The sequence below is a fragment of the Cetorhinus maximus genome, chromosome 11, assembly GCF_964194155.1.
Source record: "Cetorhinus maximus chromosome 11, sCetMax3.hap1.1, whole genome shotgun sequence".
NCBI classification, from domain to species: Eukaryota; Metazoa; Chordata; class Chondrichthyes; order Lamniformes; family Cetorhinidae; genus Cetorhinus; species Cetorhinus maximus.
This window is the reverse complement of record NC_135889.1, coordinates 120850062-120863361: the sequence shown is the minus strand read 5'-3', so window position 1 is coordinate 120863361 and position 13300 is coordinate 120850062. Positions and strand designations below refer to the sequence as shown.

Here is a 13300-nt window from a genome sequence, read left to right as displayed (position 1 = left end):
TGTATAGCACCTTTCACAACTTCAGGGCATCCCATAGTCCTTTACAGCCAAAGGAAATACATTTGAACTATAGCTGCTACTGTTGTAGGAAACACAGTGGCCAATTTGCACTCAGCAAGCTCCCACAAACAGCAAGGTTATAATGATCAGATAATCCGGGGGGGTTTTTTTGATGTTGTTCAAGGGACAAATATTGGCCAGGACACCGGGGAGAACTCCTCCGCTCTTCTTTAAAATAGTGACAGTGGGATGTTTTACTTCTACTCAAACAGGCAGATGGAGTCTTGGTTTGATGACTTATGCGAAAGACAATGCGGCACTCCCTCAATACTGCACTGGGGGGTGTCAGCCTAGATATTTGTGCTCCAGTTTTGGGAGTGGGAGTTAAACCCATGACCTTCTGACTCAGAGGCTACCCCAGCTGGCCTGAGCTGAGCTTCTTACCTCATGTCCAGTCAGCTGTCAAAGCTGTTTCATTTCACTGACTTAAATCCACAGAATAGAAACACAGTAAGATTAGGACAGCACAGAATGAGGCCATTTGGCTCATCAAGCCTGTGTCGACCATTCTGTAGAGGGATCCTACTCTCCCGGCTCTTTCCCCACATCGCAGGAAATATTTTCTCCTTCCCCTTGCTGTTTGTGTTATATATTAACGACTTGGACGTGAACGTGGGGGGCACGATTGGGAATTTGCAGATGACATGAAGATTGGCCGAGTAGTGGATAGTGTAGAGCATAGCCATAATCTCCAAAACGATATAGATGGGTTGGTGGAGTGGACGGTGAAGTGGCAGATGGATTTTAACATAGAGAAGTGTGAGGTCATACATTTAGGGAGGTCAAACAGTTACAGGGATTACAAAATAAAAGGGAATATACTAAGAGGGGTAGATGAAGTGAGAGATCTTGGCGTACAAGTACACAGGTCCCTGAAGGCAGCAGATCAAGTAGACAAGGTTGTAAAGAAGGTATATGGAATGGTCTCCTTCATTGGCAAAGGTATAGAATATAAAAGTAAGGATATAATGTTGGAATTGTATAAAACACTGGTGAGGCCACAACTGGAGTATTGTGTGCAGTTCTGGTCACCACATTACAGGAAGGACGTAATAGCTCTGGAGAGAGTGCAGAGGAGGTTTACAAGAATGTTGCCAGGGTTAGAAAAGTGTAGCTACGAGGAGAGATTGGATAGGTTGGGATTATTTTCCTTAGAACAAAGAAGGCTGAGAGGTGACTTGATTGAGGTGTACAAAATTATGAGGGGAATAGATAGAGTGGACAGGGTAAAATTGTTTCCCTTGATAGAGAATTCTAGAACCAGGGGACATAGATTCAAGATAAGTGGCAGAAGGTGTAGGGGGGACATGAGGAAGAACTTTTTTATGCAGAGGGTAGTGGTTGTCTGGAATTCGCTGCCCAAGTTGGTGGTAGAGGCAGAAACTTTAAACTCTTTTAAAAAGTAGCTGGATCTGCACCTAAAGTGCTGTAAGCTGCAGGGCTATGGGCCGGGTGCAGGGAGGTGGGATTAGAAAGGGCACCTGGGTGTCCTTGGGCTGGCATGGACAAGACGGGCCAAATGGCCTCCTTCTGTGCTGTAGCTTTTCTATGGTTCTAAGTAGTTATCCAAATCCCTTTGGAAAACTACTATTGAATCGATATCCACCACCCTAACAGATGGAGCATTCCTAACCATAACCCCTTGTTGAGTAGGAAGAACAAAGCTTTTCCTCATATTGGTTATGTTAGAGACTGCCACTTCCAGCTGGTAAAATATGGCATTTCGCTACGGCAGTAAGGCTCAAGCCAAAACTCATGGCATAACCACGTTACGAACTGCAGAAAGAGGAGACTTTTCGCCTCTTAAGTTTTCTCCTGAACTCAAGTTGTAGGGTTGAATGGACAAACTCACTGCATCAGCCTCTCCCTGAATCTGAACCTATTTAACTATTGCAGGCACTTGACTGTAGGTCAAATGGAAAATCTGAATTTGGCAGAGTGGGGAAACTGCCCTGAATAGGCAGAAAAACCTGGATTCTAGAAACAAAATAGAGAGAGCTGAAAGTAAATAGCAGGTCCAGTAGCATTTGTAACAAGAGGAGACAGATTTGCCCCACACATCCCCACCCCCACATCCCCACCCCCATTGCTGCAAAGACCCGAATTGTCTCCAAAATTGAAAACACTTTCCTTGCCCTTCCACCTGAACACCACAGTCCCTACATGCCCAACTTCATCAAGCGCTACTGGAGGTCATCCACTGACTCCAACTTGCCTCAGGCTCACCCATTAGGTCTCTCCAAGGCTTCACTCATAAATTATCTGGCAACAAAAACGTTATAAATACGTAATCAATAATGTAACGAAACATCCAAAGGTATTTCGCAGGAGCATATCATGAAGCAAAATTAGACAAGTGAGCCACAGGAGATATCAGGGCAGATTACCCAAAAGCTGGCTCAAAGAGGCAGGTTTTAAGAGGTGTCATAAAAGGAGGAAAAGGGAGGCAGAGAGTTGGGAGTGGTGGCGGGGGAGGGAATTCCAAAGCGTAGGGCCCAGGCAACTGAATGTGCTGCCACCAGTGGAGGAACAAATGGAAATCAGGGATGCGCAAGAGGCCAGGATTAGAGGAGTGCAGTCATCTTGGGGGCCTGTGGCGCTGGAGATTACAGAGATAGGGAAGGGCTGGAAGACATGGATGAGAGTTTTAAAATCAAAGCTTTACTTAACCAGGAGTCAGTGTAGGTCAGTGAGCACAGGGGTGATGGGTGAACGGGACTCGGTCCGATTAAAGACATGGACAGCAGAGTTTTGGATGACCTTAAGCTTAGGGAGGGTGAAATGTGGGAAGCCAGCCAGGAGTCCGATGGCATCAAATCAGGTCAAATCAGGAAGATATTTTCTAGTTCGATGAACCAGCCCTTTCCTGGGTGCTAACTTACAACCAACTCTCACAAGAGCACTAGAGATAGGAACAGAATTAGACCGTAGCCTACACAACCTGCTCAGCCATTCAATACGACCATGGCTGATATTGGACTTCAACACTTCCCTGCCCACTTCCCAGATCCCTCGATTCCCTGAAAGACCAAAAATCTGTCTATCCCAGCCTTAAATCTATTCAACGATGAAGCATCCACAACCCTCTGAGGTAGAGAATTCCAAAGATTCACCAGCCTTTGAGTGAAGTCATTTCTCCTCTTCTCAGTCCTAAATAATTGCCCCCTTATCCTGAGATTGTGCCCCCGTGTTTTAGATTCTCTGACCAATGGAAACAATCTCGCAGAGTCCACCTTATCGAGGCTCTTCAGGATTTTGTATGTATCAATGAGTTCACCTCATTCTTCTAAATTCCACAGAATATACTGTATAGTCATGTATAAAAGTCGAGTTTCTAAGGCTAAATTTTTGGCCAAAAAGTAGGGATCGGCTTTTACACAAGTAATATTTTTGAGGGGTTGAAGTCCATCCAGAATCACAGAATTGTTATCACCCTCTCCCATCATCTCGTTATCGCAGAGTTGCTAGGCTCAGAGACTGTTCCCACCAACCGCGCCCTCAAAAGTAGAGTAAAAGGAGCCTAAAAAGTGTTCTTAATCGCATGTTGACAAGTGCGGACACAAGGAGCTGAACAGCCACCTTCGATGGTGTGCTATTCTATCAATGAGTAGGTTTGCACAATGGCAAGTTTCACTTCAGTGGTACGCGGGTGGTTAAGCACAAAGAGTTTGGATGTTTTGGTGAAAAGTCAGGGCTCGAACATAACACAACACTGACCGTTACTCAAGTATATACAGTAGGCCCAACATACTCGGTCTCTCATCATAGGACAACCTTTTCACCCAGGGGCCAGCCTAGAGAATCTTCACTGTGCTGCGTCCAATGCAAATATATCCTTTCTTAAATAGGGAGAACAAAACTGTACACGGTATTCCGGATGTGGTCTCACCAAAACCCTGCACAATTTTAGCGAGACTTCTTTATTCTTGTACTCCAATCCCCTTGCAATAAAGGCCAACATGCCATTTTTCTTCCTAACTGCTTGCTGTACCTACCTTCAAAAACAGCTCCTCTGACATGTCCTCCTTCTTCCTTAACCGAGGTTTTCCATCCACGGTCGTTGACAGGGCCCTCAACCGTGTCCGGCCCATATCCCGCGCATCCTCCCTCACGCCTTCTCCTCCTTCCCAGAAACATGATAGGGTCCCCCTTGTCCTCACTTATCACCCCACCAGCCTCCGCATTCAAAGGATCATCCTCCGCCATTTCCGCCAACTCCAGCATGATGCCACCACCAAACACATCTTCCCTTCACCCCCCTTGACGGCATTCCGTAGGGATCGTTCCCTCCGGGACACCCTGGTCCACTCCTCCATCACCCCCTACTCCTCAACCCCCACTTATGGCACCTCCCCATGCCCACGCAGAAGATGCAACACCTGTCCCTTCACTTCCTCTCTCCTCACCGTCCAAGGGCCCAAACACTCCTTTCAAGTGAAGCAGCATTGCACTTGCATTTCCCCTAACTTAGTCTACTGCATTCGTTGCTCCCAATGCGGTCTCCTCTACATTGGAGAGACCAAACGCAAACTGGGCAACCGTTTTGCGGAACACCTGCGGTCTGTCCGCAAGAAAGACCCAAACCTCCCTGTCGCTCGCCATTTTAACACTCCACCCTGTTCTCTTGCCAACATGTCTGTCCTTGGCTTGCTGCATTGTTCCAGTGAAGCCCAACGCAAACTGGAGGAACAGCACCTCATCTTCCGACTAGGCACTTTACAGCCCTCTGGGCTGAATATTGAATTCAACAACTTTAGATCTTAAACTCCCCCTCCCCCCATCCCCACCCCGTTTCTTTTCCCCCCCACCCGCTTTTTTTTTCAATAATTTATATAGATTCTTCTTTCCCCACCTATTTCCATTATTTTTAAATCTAAAACTAAAACCTTTAGTCTTTCCACCCCACCCCCACTAGAGCTGTACTTTGAATATCCTGTTTTCCATTCTTAATTAGCACTTTTCTCAAAGACCACCACCTTCAACACCTCTTTGACCCTTTTGTCTGTGACATATTTTGATTATCTGCTCACACCACACCCTCAATGTGTCTCTTCCCCCCCCCCCACCCCCCCACCCACCTTAAACCAATTTATATTTCTCCCTTGTTGAAACTATGCTGCAGTTCTGCCGAAGGGCCATGAAGGCTCGAAACGTTAACTGATTTCTTCTCCGCCGATGCTGCCAGACTTGCTGAGTTTTTCCAGGTAATTCTGTTTTTGTTTTGTTTTGGATTTCCAGCATCCGCAGTAGCTTTTAGCTTTTTGTTTTTATGCTTGCTGTACCTGTCTGCTAACTTTCAGTTTCTTGGATGAGTACACCCAAGTTTCTCTGACATACATTAACAAGTATACCACCTTTTAAAAAATATCCTGCGGTTCTATTCCGACGATCAATAGCTTCACACTTTCCCACATTATACTCCATCAGCCATCTTGTTGCCCACTCACTTAACATGTTGTTACAACCAGGATGGAAGGAGTGTGCAGTTGATCTAGCCCCGCTACTCCACAGGTCACAACATTAGTTTAAATGTTCAATTCACTCACCAAAATGGCCAATTATTTACCTTCACTACTGTTACCCAGAATAAAAGAGACTTTAGCCAGGCTTCCTTCAACAAACAATAAAATTATTAGTTTATTATAAAACCAGTCTTGTCAAATAGAAATGCAAAGATTATTAAGATGGAATATGAAATTATACTAATTATTCTTTCAAGATATCCTAAGTCATTAACATTCACACACTCGTGCACTCACACACACACAAAAGAAAACAATTAAATAAAAAACTGAAATAGAGGAATTCTGCCAAAGGTTAAAAGTCAATGGTTCAAGGGAAAAGGGTAGATGGTGGAGTCCTTGAAATGGTGTCTGGGTTATATGGTTGGTCTCTCAGTGCTGATCAGCGAAACAATCAATGACTCTGGCACTGCTTTTCAGGCGGGCTTGAGGAACACTCACAGGTACTCTATATCAGCACATAGCAACTTAGGAACAGCTTACATTCACTTCTGGCTACTGACTGGCTCTGGACCACAAAAAGGCTGCAGTCCTCTTTTCACAGTTGGTCCTTCTCTTCTCAAAAGCAAAACCAAAACCAATTTTTAAACACAAGTCTTCCAGGCATGGATTTTTCCCCAGAGCCATGAAACCCATGAGACCGCCCCCACCCCCACCCCCACCCACCCTTTGTACACAGTTCACCAGGGTCAAGAGGTTTACAGTTTTTTTTTTAAACACAGCTGCTTACTAACCTTTTCTTGTAAAAGGATACTTTTTCCAGGTTTAGCAATCAGAGTCCTGCATTAACCCTTATGTCTTTTAAAACACACATTTTTCAAGAATGTTGAAGATGAACCACTTTCTATAATTAAAGTGTTCATAACACTGTCTATAATCTCTTTGCAGCCTCTCTGGTGTCCTCCTCACAGTTTACATTTCCACCTTTGTATCATCAGCAAACTTAGGTACATTGCTCTATGTCTCTTTGTAAATAACTGAGGTCCTGGCACAGATCCTTGAGGCATTCCCCTAGTCATAGCCTGTCAACTTGGCAAAGTCCCATTTATGTTCACTCTATGCTTCCTGTCCAGCTCTATCCATACTAATATATTACCCCCAACTCCTTCAGCTCTTACTTTGCCTATTAACCTTTTGTGTAGCACCTTATCGAAATGAAGGAATACAATATCTACTGGTTCCCCTTTATCCACTGTTACGACTGGGATGGAAGGAGTGCACTGTCTGCCTGTAGTTCCAATACTCCACAGGTCACAACATATACTTAAATGATGTTTCCAGCTAGTTATAGTCAATACCAAATATGTGCTTTCCCTATTAATCTCAGAATGACCACCCAATGACCAGGCTTCTTCAATAAACAACAAAAATTATTAGTTTATTATAAAACCAGTCTTGTCGAATAGAAAGGCAAAGCTTATTAACAGTATATATATAACTTATACAGTATGGAATATGGGAGTATACTCTTTTGAAATACCTAAGTCTCTCTCACACACACACATAGGCATGTGCGCACACGCACACACAAAATTCTGCCAAAGGTTAAAAGTCAATGGTTCAAGGGAAAAGGTTGGATGGTGGAGTCCTTGAAATTTTGTCTGGGTTATATGGTTGGTCTCTCAGTGCTGATCCACGAAACAATCAATGACTCTGGCACTGCTTTTCAAGCGGGCTCAAGGAACACCCGAGGTACACAATTCCAGCATGTAGAGCAACTTAGGAGCAGTTTATTTATTTTTTTATTCATTCACGGGATGTGGGCTTCGCTGGCTGGGCCAGCATTTATTGCCCATCCCTAATTGCCCTCGAGAAGGTGATGGTGAGCTTGTTTCTTAAACCGCTGCAGTCCCATTGTGCTGTTAGGGAGGGAGTTCCAGGATTTTGACCCAGCGACACTGAAGGAACGGCGGTATATTTCCAAGTCAGGATGGTGAGTGACTTGGAGGGGAACTTCCAGGTGGTGGTGTTCCCATTTATCTGCTGCCCTTGTCCTTCTAGGTAGTAGCAGTCATGGGTTTGGAAGGTGCTGTTTAAGGAGTCTGCAGTGCATCTTGTAGATGGTACATACTACTGCTACTGTGCGTCAGTGGTGGAGGGAGTGAATGTGGATGTGGTGCTTATCAAGCGGGCTGCTTTGTCCTGGACGGTGTCCAGCTTCTTCAGTGTTGTAGCTGCACTCATCCAGGGAAGTGGAGACTATTCCATCACACTCCTGACTTGAGCCTTGTAGATGGTGGACAGGCTTTGGGGAGTCAGGAGGTGAGTTACTCGTCCCATGATTCCTAGCCTCTGACCTGTTCTTGTAGCCACGTATTTATATGGCTAGTCCAGTTCAGTTTCTGGTCAATGGTCACCCCCAGGATGTTGACAGTGGGGGATTTAGTGATGGTAATGCTATTGAACATCAAGAGGCGATGGTTGAATTCTCCCTTGTTGGAGGGGGTCTTTGCCTAGCACTTGGGTGGTGCAAATGTTATTTACCACTTTTCAGCCCAAGCCTGGATATTGTCCAGGTCTTACTGAAGCAGTCCATGTCCAAATGCAGCATCTGAGGAGTCGCGAATGGTGCTGAACATTGTGCAATCATCAGCGAACATCCCCACTTCTGACCTTATGATGGAAGGTCATTGATTAAGCAGCTGAAGATGGTTGGGCCTAGGACACTACCCTGAGGATTTGGAAATTTGGAACTGAAGGCTCATATCAGTCATGATGACCATAAAGCTACTTGTTTCTAATTCGAGAAAGAAATCTGCAGCATCTACCTAGTCTGGCTTATGTGTAACTCCAGACCTGCAGCAATGTGGTTGATTTCCAATTCAGGACACACAATAAATGTTGGTCTTGCCAGGAACACACACAGTGGAACACAGCACTTAGGAGCAGGAGTGGACCATTTGGCCCTTTGACACCGGTTCCACCACTCAATAAGATCATGGACTCAACTCCACTTTCGTGTCTGTCACCCGTAACCCTCGACTCCCTCGTCTTATCAAAAATCTGCCCAACTTACCTTGAATACATTCAATGACACGGGCAAGGAAACCTCCTGCCGTTTACCACGTACCGTGCCCACCAACCACCCCCCCCCCCCCACCCACCCCAACCAATCTGATGAATCAGTGCTCCTCAATGCTGAACACCACTTGGAGGAAGCACTGAGGGTGGCAAGGGCACAGAATGTACTCTGGGTGGGGGGCTTCAATGTCCATCACCAAGAGTGGCTCGGTAGCACCACTACTGACCGAGCTGGCCATGTCCTAAAGGACATAGCTGCTGGACTGGGTTTGCGGCAGGTGGTGAGGGAACCAACAAGAGGTGAAAACATACTTGACCTCATCCTGACCAACCTTCCTGCCATAAACACATCTGTCCATGACAGTATCAGTAGGAGTAACCACCACATAGTCCTTGTGGAGACAAAGTCCCGTCTTCACATTGAGGATACCCTCCATTGTGTTGTGTGGTACTACCGCCGTGCTAAATGGGATAGATTTCAAACAGATCTAGCAACTCATGGCTAGGCATCCATGATGTGCTGTGAGCCATCAGCAGCAGCAGAATTGTACTCAACCACAATCTGTAACCTCATGGCCTGGCATATCCCCCACTCTACCATTAACATCAAGCCAAGGGATCAACCCTGGTTCAATGAAGAGTGCAGGAGGGCATGCCAGGAGCAGCACCAGACATACCTAAAATTGAGGTGTCAACCTGGTGAAGCTGTAACACAGGACTACTTGCGTGCCAAACAGCATAAGCAGCAAGCAATAGACAGAGCTAAGCGATTCCACAACTAAAGGATCAGATCTAAGCTCTGCAGTCCTGCCACATCCAGTCGTGAATGGTGGTGGACAATTAAACAACTCACTGGAGGAGGAGGCTCCACAAATATCCCCATCCTCAATGATGGAGGAGCCCAGCACAGCAGTGCAAAAGATAAGGCTGAAGCATTCGCAACAATCTTGAGCCAGAAGTGCCGAGTGGGTGATTATCTCATCTTCCTCCAGATGCTAGTTTTCAGCCAATTCAATTCACTCCCATGTGATATTCAGAAGCAGCTGAAGGCATTGGATAATGGATGCTGACAATATTCTGGCAATAGTACTGAAGGCTTGTGCTCCAGAACTTGCCTCACCCCCTAGCCAAGTTGTTCCAGTACAGCTACAACACTGGCATTTATCCAGCTATGTGGAAAATTACCCATGTATATCCTGTCCACAAAATACAGGACATTCCAACGTGGCTAATTACCGCCCCATCAGTCTACTCCCGATCATCAGTAAAGTATTGGAAGAGGTCATCAAGCGGCAATTGCTTAGAAATAATCCGCTCACTTACACTCAGTTTGGGTTCCGCCAGGATCATTCCGCTCCTGACCTCATTACAGCCTTGGTCCAAACACAGACAAAAGAGCTGAACTCCCGAGGTGAGGCGAGAGTGACTGCCCTTGACATCAAGGCAGCATTTGACCAAATGTGGCATCAAAGAGCCCTAGCAAAACTGGAGTCAATGGGAATCAGAGGGGAAACTCTCTGCTGGTTGGAGTCATATCTAACACAAAAAAGAAGATGGTCATGGTTGTTGGAGGTCAATCACCTCAGCTCCAGGACATTATTGCAGGAGTTTCTCAGGGTAGTGTCCTAGTCCCAACCATCTTCAGCTGCTTCATCAATAATCTTCCTTCCATCATAAGGTCAGAAGTGGGGATGTTCGCTGATGATTGCACAATGTTCAGCACCATTCGCAACTCCTCAGATACTGAAGCAACCCATGTCCAAATGCAGCAAGATTTGGACAATATCCAGGCTTGGGCTGAAAAGTGGCAAGTAACATTGCCTGGCACTTATGTGGTGCGAATGACCATGTCAGATAAAAGAAAATCTAACCATCATCCCTTGATGTTCAATGGTATCACCATCACTGAATCCTCTACTGTCAACATTCTGGGGTTTACCATTGACCAGAAACTGAACTGTACTAGCCATATAAATATTGTGGCTACAAGAGTAGGTCAGAGGCTAGGAATCCTCCGCCAAGTAGGTCATCTCCTGACTCCTCAAAGCCTGTCCACCATCTACAAGGCACAAGTCAGGAGTATGATGGAATACTCCCCACTTACCTGTGGACAACACTCAAGAAGCTGGACACCATCCTAGCACTTGATTACACCCCACCCACAAACATTCACTCCCTCCACCACCGACACAGTAGCAGCAGTGTGTATCATCTACAAGGTGCAATGCAGGAACTCACCAAGCCTCTGTAGACAGCACCTTCCAAACTCATGACCGTTACAAGGGCAGCAGATAGATGGGAACACCACCACCTGGAATTTCCCCTCCAAGTCACTCACCATCCTGACTTGGAAATATATCACCGTTCCTTCACTGTCGCTGGGTCAAAATCCTGGAACTCCCTCCCTGTAACAGCGCTCTGTGTGTACCTACAGCACATGGACTGCATTGGTTCAAGAAGGCAGCTCACCACCACCTTCTCAAGGGCAATTAGGAATGGGCAATAAATGCTGGCCCAGCCAGCGAAGCCCACATCCAATGAATGAATTTTAAAAAACCCCGCCTGCACTGCTCACTGGGGAAGAGAATTCCACAGACTAACAGCCCTCTCAGCAGAAATATTTCTCCTCATCTCCATCTTAACAGGGAGACTTCCTATTATTGAACTGTCTCCCCTGATCTAGTCCTCCCCACAAGTGAAAACATCCTCCCAGTTTCCATCTAATCAAGTCCCCCTCAGGATCTTATGTTTCAATAACATCACCTGTGATTCTTCTAATCTCCAGTGGTTATAGGCCCAGCCCCTCAGCCTATCTTCATAAGATAAGCCCTTCATTCTAGGATGAATTTTTCTGAAAATTATACAGCGCCTTTCATGACCTCAGGACGTCTCACAGTGTTTCACAGACAATGAGGAACTTTCCACATGCAGTCACTTTTAATGTATGAAACATAGCAGTCAATTTGCACACAGCCAGCTCCCACAAACAACAACGAGATAAATGACCAGATAATCTGATTTTTTGGTGATGTTGGTTAGGAGATAAATATTGGCCAGGGGCACTGGGCCCCTGTTCTTCTTTGAATAATGCCATAGGATATTTTACATCCACCCGGGAGGACAGATGGCCTCGGGTTTAACCTCTCATCCAAAATACAGTGCCTCCTTCAGTGCAGCACTCCCTCAGCGCCTGAGTGACAAGGTCAAGTCTCTGGAGTGGGGCCTTCTGACTCAAAGGGAAATGTGATGCTAATCCAGTCATTGCTGATACCTCTTTTTAAAAGATGATCCCATGATTATTCTCTTCCTATGTTTGATTTTCTTAAAGAGTCCCGAGTCTAACTTTTGGCAATTAAAAGTCCCACCTTCGTGTTTACAACAGGGTGATGCCCTTCCTAAGACTAGCAGTGCTGCAGATTACCATGTGCAGCATATATTATGTATACGTATATAAAACATATATGTTATGAAATGCTGTGAGTTGTTAGGGTCTGAAATGCACTGCCTGTAAGATTGTAGATGCAGATTGAAGGGGTAGTATTGTGGTTCCATCTGGGTTAGTGTTAGGATTGGGACTAATAAACCAGACAAGCGAATTCATATCCCACCACAACACAGCTGGGCAATGTAAATTTAATGGAATAAATTACAGAATTAAAAAACTAGTATCAGTAATGGTGACCATGAAACCTTCGGATTGTCATTAAAAAACCTACCTGTCCTTTAGGGAAGGAAACCAGCCATCCTTACCTGGTCTGGCCTACTTGTGACTCCAGACCCACAGCAACATGGTTGACTCTTCACTGCCCCCTGAAATGGCCTAGCAAGGCATTCAGTTCAAGGGCAATTAGGGATGGGAAACAAATGTTGGCAACTTGATTGACCATCCCAGCGGAGTGGCCTATAGCAAGCCACTCAGCTCAAGGGCAACTAGTGATGGATAATAAACGCTGACCTTGTCAGCGACGCTCACAACCCACGGTGAATGAATAACTTTCAAAAATAGGGATTCTGAACAAAGATTTGCACTTATATAGCCAGCGGTGTGGGGGTAGTGCGGGGAAAATGACATTGGGGTAGAAGATCGATCATGATCTACTGGAGTGGCAGAGCAGGCTCAAGGGGCTGAATGGCCTATTATGTTCCTATACCACTTTCCACGACCACCCGACATCTCAATGCACTTTACAGCCAATGACGTACTTTTGAAGTAGGATGTAGGAAACACAATGACTAATTTGAGCACAGCAAGATCCCGCAAACAGCAATGTGATGATCCGATTTTGATAGAGGGATAAATTTTGACCAGGGCACCGGGGAGGGTGCTCTTCTTGGGAACATCATTCCAGGGGATGTTTTGGAGGTAGGTGAAGGGAAGGGGGGGGGGGGAGGGGGTTGGCAAACCTTCTGTTAGCTCTGATTCTCCCTCCACTGTCTGACTGGCCCGAGCATTCTCCAGAATTTTCTGTTTTTATTTCAAAGCGACACAATGTTTAGGAGGGAGGGGAGGGGCAGGGGATAACTGATAGCTTGCGTGGCCAATAGAAAGGCCGCGGGGCAGCCAGCCGACCAATAGGCAGCCGGGGGAGGCGGGTCAGGGGCTGGCGAGCAGGTTAGTGTGCGCCAGGCAGGGAGGCTTGTAGCAACAGAACATGAACCCAGCCACAAAGTAACAAAGTCTGGATACAAAGTAACAA

General features: G+C 45.9%; 1 protein-coding gene across 6 annotated transcripts in view; it reads right to left on the bottom strand.

Annotated features, from left to right (window-relative positions):
* Nucleotides 1–13300, bottom strand: part of dnajb2 (DnaJ heat shock protein family (Hsp40) member B2) — a 151879-nt gene that overhangs the window by 40623 nt on the left and 97956 nt on the right. The window lies entirely within an intron of this gene.